Here is a 9,318-nt window from a genome sequence, read left to right on the forward strand (position 1 = left end):
TATAACATGCATATTTATATGTATATTTGTGTGTGTGGGATACATGTATATATGTGTGTGTGGGGAAATACATGCATATTTATGTGTGTATTTATGTGTGTGGGATACATGTTACATGTGTGGGTGGAAATACATGCATATTTATATGTATATTTGTGTGTGTGGGATACATGTATGCATGTGTGGGGGGAATTACATGCATACTTATATGCATATTTGTGTGGGGGGATACATGTTATATGTGTGTGGGGAAATGCATGCATATTTATATGTATATTTGTGTGTGNTACACAAAGGCATAGGGTGCAGATAGAAGGGAAATATTACAGCATGTTTGTAAAACGAAGTACTTGGAAACAAGACTGTAAAGCACAAGAATAGCATATGAAAACTCAGTACTAAAATGATTAAGAGAAAATAACAAACGCCTTTCCTCTGGACAATGCAATCAAAATTTTGGATCATTTTCCATCATGGGGACAGCATCATGAGGGAAAACACACGATGATAAATTGTAAAAATATATATAGTTTCAATTTCCAAGTAAAAATTGATATGCTATCTGTGCAGTGAAAATGATTAAACAGAAATGCAGCGATAAATAAACAGGGATTATGGCCAAGCTGCCTGATTTGGAACAAAACTCAGTAATATAACCAAATCATGAGGACCTTTTATCCCCTTTGACCCAGTAATTCAACTTCCAGCAGTTCTTTCTAGGGAATTAATGAGGCGCACTGAGACAGATCTAATGGAGGCTGGGCGTTTTGTCTTTCTCTGGAACAGTAACACGTTAGAAAACCATTTTCCTTTTACAGAGACAGAACAAGACTCTTACCTCTTCTTAGGAGGTCTCTACCCAGCTAAGTTGAACCCATTATGCTTTCAAAAATCCTTCCCTTTCTCAGGGAGGGAGGTCGCCTACTTAGTTCCTTAAGGCAGAAACGGTGCCTGTTTCTGTAAGAAACATTTCATTTCTCACCAGAGAAACGATACCAGTAGTGCTATGGGCTGAACTGCAGACTCCCCAAAGTCATATGTTGATGTCTTAACCCCCAGTACCTCAGAATGTGACTGTATTTGGGGATAGGGTCTTCACAGAGGCGCCTGAGCTAAAACGAGGTCACCAGGATGGACCTCGATCTAATAGGACTGGTTTCCTCAAAAGAAGAGGAAATGTGGATACAGACACATACCGAAGAAAGCCTATATGAGAACACAGGGAGGGCGGGTGTCTGGTTGCCACATAGAAAGGCCTCCCAGGAAACCAGCCCTGCTGACGACACCTGATCGCAAACTTCCAGCCTCCAGAATTGTGAAAAAACACATTTCTGTTGTTTCAGCCACTTGGTACGTGGAGCTTTGTTATGGCAGCCCTAACAGACTAAGTAGGATATAACATGCATATTTATATGTATATTTGTGTGTGTGGGATACATGTATATATGTGTGTGTGGGGAAATACATGCATATTTATGTGTGTATTTATGTGTGTGGGATACATGTTACATGTGTGGGTGGAAATACATGCATATTTATATGTATATTTGTGTGTGTGGGATACATGTATGCATGTGTGGGGGGAATTACATGCATACTTATATGCATATTTGTGTGGGGGGATACATGTTATATGTGTGTGGGGGAAATGCATGCATATTTATATGTATATTTGTGTGTGGGGGATACATGTTATATGTCTGGGGTGAAAATGCATGCATATTTATATGTATATTTGTGTGGGGGGATACATGTATATATGTGGGGGGAATACCTGCATATATATATATTTGTGTGTGGGGATACATGTATATATGCGTGTGGGGTAAATACATGCATATTTATATGCATATTTGTGTGTGGGATACATGTATATATGTGTGGGGGGAATTACATGCATACTTATATGTATATTTGTGTGTGGGGGATACATGTTAATGTGTGGGGGAAATACATGCATATTTACATGTATATTTGTGTAGAGGGGATACATGTTATATGTTTGGGGTGGAAATACATGCATATTTATATGTATATTTGTGTGGGGGGATACATGCATATATGTGGGGGGAATACATGCATATTTATATATATATATTTGTGTGTGGCATACATGTATATATGTGTGTGGGGGAAATACATGCATATTTATATGTATATATATGTGTGTGGGATATATGTATACATGTGTGGGGGAATACATGCATATTTATATGTATATTTGTGTGGAGGGTATATTAATAGGTCTATACACACGTGTATATATATCTATATATCACATTTATCATATATATAATTTTCATCTTTAAAGATGGGGGTCCCCAACCCGCAGGCCATGGACCCATACTGGTCTATGGCCTGTTAGGAACTGGGCCACACAGCAGGAGGTGAGGGTGGGTGGGTGAGCGAGTGAGTGAGCAAAGCTCCATCTATATTTCCAGCCGCTCCCCACTGCCCACATCACCACCTGAGCTCCACCTCCTGTCGGATCAGCGGCCGCATTAGATTCTCATAGGAGCATGAACCCTGTTGTGAACTGTGTGTGCGAGGGATCCAGGTTGCACATTCCTTATGAGAATCTAATGCCTGAAGATCTGTCACTGTCTCGCATCATTCCCAGATGGGAGCATGCGGGAAAACGAGCTCAGGGCTCCCACCAATTCTGTATTCTGGTGAGTTGTATAATTATTTCATTACATATTAGTGTAATAATAATAGAAATAAAGTGTGTAACAAATGTAATGTGCTTGAATCATCCTAAAGTCATCTCCCCACCCTGGTCTGCGGAAGAATTGTCTTCCACAAAACCGGTACCTGGTGCCAAAAAGGTTGGGAACCACTGTTTTAAGAGGCTCATGGTAAGGCAATGGCTCACACGATTTTGAAGTCTGGGAGGTGTGGCATCCGTGGGGCTGACTGACGATGGACTGGAAACTCAGGGAGGAGTTAATGCTACAACCTTGAGGTGGAATTTAGTTTTCCTCAAGGAAAACTCCGTTTTGGCTAAGGCCTTCAACTGATGAGATGAGGCCCACCCACATTATCCAGGATCATCTCCTTCACCAAAAGTCAGCTATCACAGATGTTAACTGCATCTGTAAAATACCCTCACAGCCACAGCTGGATGAGGGTTTGACAGAACCCGTGGGAATTAGAGACTGGCCAGGTGGACACTCAAAATGAGCCACACACCGAATCCCATCAGTGTCCACGGCTCATCTGTTCTGCCTTCTGGACATCCCCTGAGCCAGCTCTGTCTCCGTCATTCCCCCTGCCCCACCTCATCTGGGCACCCATCCTCTCTGTCCTGTGTCCCTCAAGTCTCCTCTGTGTGTGTCTCTGCCATGCACCAGCCCTGGCTTTCATCCATCGTGCAGCCAACTTGGACTGTCTTAAAAGGAAAGGCGTCCGTGCCCACTGCCTGGGCTAAAACATGTCAATAGATTCATGTCACTGTCAGATAAAGATCTAGTTCCTTACTACGATCCACAGACTGTCTAAGCTCCAGAATTGCTACGTGGGAAGGGTTTGGGGCACTCTGGTTGGGTAAGTGCATTAACCTGCCAGGACTGCCACAAGAGAACACCACAGACAAGGCGGCTTCAACAACAGAAATCTATTTTCTTACCATTCTGGAGGCTGGAAGTCTGAGATCAAGGTGCCGGCAGGGTTGGTTTCTCTTTAGGCCTCTTTTCTCAGTGTGTAGAGATGGCCACCTTCTCCCAGTGTCCTTACGTGGACATCACTTTGCATGTGCCTCTGTCCTCATCTCCTCTCCTGATCAGGGCTCCGGCCAATTTTTATTTTTTATTATTTTATTTTATTTTATTTTTTGAGATGGAGTCTCTCTCTGTCAACCAGGCTGGAGTGCAGTGGCATGATCTTGGCTCACTGCAACCTCCACCTTCCGTGTTCAAGTGATTCTCCTGCCTCAGCCTCCCAAGTAGCTGGGATTACAGGTGCCCACTATCACGCCTGGCTAATTTTTGTGTTTTTTTTTTTAAGTAGAGAGAGGGTTTCACCATGGTGGCCAGGTTGGTCTCAAATTCCTGATGTCAGGGTATCTGCCCGCCTTGGCCTCCCAAAGTGCTGGGATTACAGGCATGAGCCACCACGCCCAGCTGCTCCAGCCACATTGAATCAGGAGACACGGATGATACTAATGATCTTGTTCTAACTGGATCACCTCTGTAAAGACCCCATCTTCAAATATGCTCACATTCTGAGGTGCTGGAAGGTAGAGCTCCAGCGTGAGTTCAGGGGCACACATTTCAGCCCACAACAGCAAGCAATGTGGTCTTTGCTGTGGGGTCGTGTTGACATAACTGTTACAGGAAAAGGCAGACAAACCCTGTGAAGACAGCTATGTGTGTGAACTTAATTCAGACTAAGACGAAGTGTTAAAAGTCCATTCTTGCTCTTCCACAGGAGGCCTACACACCGCCGCTTGTGCTGCCGCCATGTCTCTAGTGATCCCTGAAAAGTTCCAGCGTATTTTGCGGGTACTCAACACCAACATCGATGGGCGGCGGAAAACAGCCTTTGCCATCACTGCCATTAAGGGTGTGGGCCGAAGATACGCCCATGTGGTGTTGAGGAAAGCAGACATTGACCTCACCAAGAGGGCGGGAGAACTCACTGAGGAGGAGGTGGAACGTGTGATCACCCTTATGCAGAATCCACGCCAGTACAAGATCCCAGACTGGTTGTTCAACAGACAGAAGGTTGTAAAGGATGGAAAATACAGCCAGGTCCTAGCCAATGGTCTGGACAACAAGCTCCGTGAAGACCTGGAGCGACTGAAGAAGATTCGGGCCCACAGAGGGCTGCGCCGCTTCTGGGGCCTTCGTGTCCGAGGCCAGCACACCGAGACCACTGGCCGCCGTGGCTGCCCGTGGGTGTGTCCAAGAAGAAATAAGCCTGTAGGCCTTGTCTGTTAATAAATAGTTTATATACCTAAAAAAAAAAAAAAAAAGTCCATTCTTACTGATTTTGGTAATTCACGGAATCCAACACTTGATGGAAATTTAGTTCCATGAGCATATCCAGGGGTGGAGGGAGTTACGGCTGAGCATCAGCGATGCCTGGAATATTATGAAGCGGAAAGATTTTCACATCCACCCCCCAAACAACAACAACAACAACAACAACAACAACAACAACTGCCCCAAAATGATGACTGACAGGACCAGGGGATATAATCTGCAAAATGACAACCAGAATACCATATTTGTTTGTTTCATTATTTTATATATATTTTTAGAGACAGTGTCTCCCCCTGTTACCCAGTCTGGAGTGAGGGTTGCAATCTCAGCTCACGGCAGCCTTGACCTGCCAGGTTCAAGTGATCCTCTGGCCTCAGCTTCCAGAGTCGCTGGGACCACAGTGGTGTGCCACCATGCCCGGATAATTTTTGTATTTTTTTGTGGCGATGAGGTCCTTCTATGTTGCCCAGGGCTCAAGCGATCCAACCACCTTGGCCCCCAAAAGTGCTGAGACTACAGGCATGAGCCATGGCGCCTGGCCCAGAATAAAATACTTCCATGGCTTAGAAACAGAGGTCTCCAGAACCTTGGCCAGGCTGTGCTGTTTGTGAGAAAATCATTCCCTTGCTGAAGGCAACATGTGTATTGCTGGGATTCCAGCTGGGCATTTGGCTTAGGAACCAAGGGGACGTTCCACGGTGGGTCCTTGACCTGACGTCTTATCTGGCAGCTGACTTTGTAACTGTTTCTTCTCAGGGACCGTGGCTATTCAGTTAGAAATGTCATTCCCTTCTGACCCCGTTTTCTATTTGGATTTGGTCCAAATTCCTCATGCAGCACCGGGAACTGAAAGCCTCCCTGTAGGTCTGGGAGCTTCCATCTGGGGATGATGAGGGGACAGTGTTTGGGCCAGGAAGGGGCTAATGGTCTCTTCTTCTTCTTCAGCACAAGGCAGTATGTGCTGGGGGTTGGGGGGCAAGTGGGGACAGTAAATGGGCACAGAAAAATAGTTAAAGGGTGAAAAAGACCTAGTATCTGATAGCACAACTGGGTGACTACAGTCAATAATAATTTATTTGTACATTTAAAAATAACTAAAAGAGGCCAGGCACGGTGGCTCACGCCTGTAATCCCAACACTTTGGGAGGCTGAGGTGGGCAGATCATGAGGTCAGGAGATCGAGACCATCCTGGCTAACACGGTGAAACCCTGTCTCTACTAAAATACAAAATTAGCCGGGTGTGGTGGCAGGTGCCTGTAGTCCCAGCTACTCGGGAGGCTGAGGCAGGAGAATGGCGTGAACCCAGGAGGTGGAGGTTGCAGTGAGCTGAGATCGTGCTGCTGCACTCCAGCCTGGCGACAGAGCAAGGCTTCGGGGAAAAAAAACAAACAAACAAACATGAGAGAGAGAGAGAGAGAGAGAGAGAGAGAAAGTCAATTCAATTCAAAGAAAGATGACGGATTCTTCATCTCATTTGTAATCCAAAAATTGGACAGCCATGTCCACAGGGAAACCGTTTCCCTTCTATCCAATCGGCAAGAATGAAACAAAAAGTATAAGATGCTATTTTGTGTGTGTGCCAGTCTATGCTTTGTTTTTTACATCTGCTTATTTGAGTAGCTTTATAGGTACCAGTGATTTTTGATGACATGGATGAATTGGATGGTGGTGGCGTCTGGGCTTTTAGTGCACCCATCACCCAAGTAACGTACATTGTACCCAATACGTAGTTTTTGTATCCCTCCCTTTCTCCCTTCCTGCCCCCTTTCCGAGTCTCCACTGTCCGTTATACCACTCTGTCTGCCTCTGTGCGCCCATAGCTTAGCTCCCACTTGTAAGTGAGAACATGCGGTATTTGGTTTTCCATTGCTGTGCTATTTCACTTAGAATAAGGGCCTTTAGTGGAGGCTCACACCTGTAATCCCAGCACCGCGGGAGGCCAAGGCAAGTGCATCACGTGAGGTCAAGAGTTCGAGACTAACCCGGACAACATGGTGAAACCCTATCTGTACTAAAATTACAAAAAATTAGCTGGGCGTGGTGATGCGCGCCTGTAGTCCCAGCTACTCGGGAGGCTGAGGCAAGAGAATCAATTGAACCAGGGAGGTGGAGGTTGCAGTAAGCTGAGATCACGCCACTGCACTCCAGCCTGGGTGACAGAGCAAGACCCTGTCTCAGGAAAAAAAAAAGAATAAGGGCCCCCAGTTCCATCCAAATTGTTGCAAAAGACATGATTTCATTCTTTTTCAAGGGCTGAGCAGTGTTCCATGCTGTATATGTACCACATTTTCCTTATCCACTCATCTGTTGGATGGGCACTTAGGTTGATGTCATATCTCTGCAATTGTGAATTAGCTGTAATAAACATATGAATGCAGGTGTCTCTTTTATATGAGAGACACCTTTGGGTACACACCCCGTCGTGGGCTTGCTGGAAGGAATGGCAGATCTGCTTTTAGTTACTTGAGAAATCTCCATGGTGCTTTCCGCAGAGGTTGTACTAATTGACATTCCCATCAGCAGTGTATACAGATCCTTTTTCACCCCATCCACATGGATGTCTATTGTTTTTGTGAAAAAAATGGAACACCTTAGGTTTGCAAATACCTGGGAGAAATCTTAAAATGTTGCTAGAAAAGGATGTTGATAGCTGCATAATGCTGTAACTGCCCCCTGCCCCTCAAATTGGGAACAGTTTAAATAGCCACCAACAGGAAAATAGATAAACTGATATATCCATATTATGGAATACCACTGAGCAGTAAAAAGGAACAGAGTATAATTATTTAATAATTAATATTAATCAGTAAAATCTTAATACATGTAACAACATGGATGTATCTCAAAACATTAGAAGAAAGTTGAAAAAAGATTGCATAATTCCGTTTACATAAAATTCTAGAAAGTCACAAAACAATAGAGACTGGAAGTAGATTGGAATGGTGTGGTGCTGGTATGGAGGGAGGGGAGGAATCTAAGGCAAATTAGCACAGAAAAACCTGCTGCGGTTTGGGTCTGTGTCCACCCAACTCCCTATATCTTATGTCAAATTGTAATCCTCAGTGTTAGAGGCGGGGACTGGTGGGAGGTGACTGGATCATGGCCGTGGAATGTCCCCCTTGCTGTTCTCATAATAATGAGTGAGTTCTCACGAGATCTGGTTGTTTAAAAGTGTGTAGCACCTCCCCCCATCTCTTCCTCCTGTCCTGGCCACGTAAAACATGCCTGGTCCCCCTTTGTCTTCCGCCATGATTGTAAGTTTCCTGAGGTCTCCCCAGCCCTGCTCCCTGTACAGCCTGTGGAACTGTGAGTCAATTAAACCTCTTTTCTTTATAAATTACCCAGTCTCAGGTAGTTCTTTATAGCAATGTGAGAACAGACTAATACAATAACTTCTTGTTTTTTAATTTATATATATATATATATATATATACACATATATGTATTATACTTTTTTTTGAGACAGGGTCTTGCTCTGCAGNTCCTCCTGTCCTGGCCACGTAAAACATGCCTGGTCCCCTTTGTCTTCCGCCATGATTGTAAGTTTCCTGAGGTCTCCCCAGCCCTGCTCCCTGTACAGCCTGTGGAACTGTGAGTCAATTAAACCTCTTTTCTTTATAAATTACCCAGTCTCAGGTAGTTCTTTATAGCAATGTGAGAACAGACTAATACAATAACTTCTTGTTTTTTAATTTATATATATATATATATATATATACACATATATGTATTATACTTTTTTTTGAGACAGGGTCTTGCTCTGCAGACTAGACTGGAGTGCAGTGACATGATCATAGCTCACTGAAGCCTTGACCTCCTAGGCTCAAGTGATCCTTCCATCTCAGCCTCCCAAGTAGCTGAGATTACAGGCAGATATCACCCCACTCAGCTAATTTTTTTTTTTTTTTTTTGTAAAGACAGGGTCTTGCTTTGTTGCCAAGGCTGGTCTTGAACTCCTAGCCTCAAACAATCCTCCCACCTCAGACTTCCAAAGCATTGGGATTACAGGTGTGAGCCACCTTGCCTGGCCAAGAAACTTTTTAGACTAATTAAATGTTCTGTATATTGATTGTGGTGGTGGTTTCATGAGTGTATACAAAAACCAAAATGCATCAAACGGTATATTTAAAATAGGTAAATCATATTATATGTAAATTATAACTCAACAAATCTAGGGAGGTTTTACAAAATTTCAACCTCGCAGATTTCAAGCCCACAAGAAGATGATTGTTCTAGCACAGAATGCCGAGGCGTGGTGGGAGTGGAGGAGACAAACATTTAGTCCTTCTACAGACATTTATTAGTTGCCTGCTGTATGCCAGGCTGGGATCT

At 44.1% G+C, this 9,318-nt stretch overlaps 1 pseudogene; it reads left to right on the forward strand.

The window, feature by feature from the left end:
• The first annotated feature begins 4,124 nt into the window (after positions 1 to 4,124).
• Positions 4,125 to 4,918, forward strand: LOC108537729 (40S ribosomal protein S18 pseudogene; annotated as a pseudogene).
• The last annotated feature ends 4,400 nt before the right edge of the window (positions 4,919 to 9,318 follow it).

This window comes from Rhinopithecus bieti, unplaced genomic scaffold (assembly GCF_001698545.2).
Source record: "Rhinopithecus bieti isolate Rb0 unplaced genomic scaffold, ASM169854v2 scaffold_15006, whole genome shotgun sequence".
Classification (NCBI taxonomy): domain Eukaryota; kingdom Metazoa; phylum Chordata; class Mammalia; order Primates; family Cercopithecidae; genus Rhinopithecus; species Rhinopithecus bieti.